The sequence below is a fragment of the Arachis ipaensis genome, chromosome B04 (assembly GCF_000816755.2).
Source record: "Arachis ipaensis cultivar K30076 chromosome B04, Araip1.1, whole genome shotgun sequence".
NCBI lineage: Eukaryota > Viridiplantae > Streptophyta > Magnoliopsida > Fabales > Fabaceae > Arachis > Arachis ipaensis.
The window spans coordinates 88,205,649-88,207,370 of NC_029788.2; positions in this window are offsets into that span (position 1 = coordinate 88,205,649).

Below are 1,722 nucleotides of genomic sequence, written 5' to 3' on the forward strand. Positions count from 1 at the left end.
ACAGGGAATACTCTTGGAGAAATTGCTGGTAAGAAGGAGTGAAGAGGAGTTTTTTGAGTCAGATATGATGACTAGCCATCCTTATTCAAGGCCTTTAGTAATACAGATTCATCCTTCATATGATGCCAACCCAGCCATGCTTCCTGCAGCTTTTTCAAAGCAAGAGTTTAGGAGGTGACATATTCCACAAGGCTGGCCTCAAAAGTTGGTAATATACTGGTTTCTTTGCCCTATTTTCTGCAGTGTCCTCTTCTCCTTCCTTGTTTTGGTATTTATCTTTTGTGTGAGATTATCCATGAAAATTTCACACTTTTTTATGAATTTAATTTGGTGTACATCATTGTGTAAAAGTTTCTAAACAAATATTTAATTATGCGCTGCCACATTATAGAAGTAGTATGTGATTGATAATAATAATGTAAAACTCTTATATTAACAAAGCATTGAAGTTAAGGTTCTTTTCTTTTGTGTGGTATATTGGTATCTAGAGTTAGACTGTTGTATTCTTAGGTTTCTGCTTTGTACTTCTCTCCTCTTGTTTTTAGCAATTAGCATAATCCTTTTACCCATTGGGAAAAAAGGGGTGATTTTCTTTAGCAATTAACATATTCGCTTCCCAAAGTATGTTCGACTAATCCCTTATACTCTCACAGCATAGAACCCTAAGCGGCACAACACATTTTCTGCTTCAACAAGTTCATCTCCGTTTTCTTCTTTCTTCGATCTGCATCTCTTTTCTCTCTCAATCTTTACACTTAGCTAACTATCTATTCTGTGTTCAATTTTCGTTTACAGGAATGGCTGACGTAGTCCAAGAGATTGGCATTGTATCTATCTCACTTGTTTTGCTGTGTAGTTCCCCATTTGTGAACCACTTGTAATGAAATTGATTCTGTTTGATTTTTTATTTTTTATTTTATTTCCCCTCTACATTGCATTGTATTGCATGCACTATGCTTTATCTCTCTTTAACTATATTTTTATGTGTTAATTTCAACATATTAGCTTATTGAACCATACGGTGATGGTTCCGGCTTGGATGCCAAGACAAGTGAAGGCATGGAGCACAAACTTAATCTTAAGGAAAGTAAACAAGAGCAAGTAGAAGTTGATGTGGGGCAAACTACCAGATTCCGCAGTGTGTCCCCTGATGAGTCAAAAGAGATAAAGAATATAAATATCGATTGTAAGCCACTGACCTTTTGTCTTCTCTTATTTGGTCTTCGAGTATTGAAACACTGTTAATCATTAGTAGTGTGTTTCTAAAACTGCCAAATTTTATACATTTCAAGATTTTTCAGAAGTGTCAAGTGATAACTCTTGTAGAGTTGCTTAACTTGATCGCCCAACTTGACCTATTGGATCTTTTTATAATTATAAGCTATGTAGTGGTTTGTGTCTGTGAAGGATGTCTGTAGTGACTCAAGGTTAGAAACTTAACTTCTACATGCATTTATGTGCATCTAATGAATGCTATTTTCTTACATATGATGCTTCTGGAGGGAAACCGATTAAATTACAGAGATCTGGATCTGTTAATTCCCAAAGAATAGATATTCCAGAGGAACCCAAGGATATTTGTAACTTTGGAACATAGAAGCCAAGTTCTGCAGCAGGAGTTAATGTAAAACCAAATTAACAAGTGCTCAGAAAATCTTTTGTTGTGCCAAATGTTGTACCTCGCAATGTTCCTGATGTTAAGGACTCAGCAAAATCTGGGGA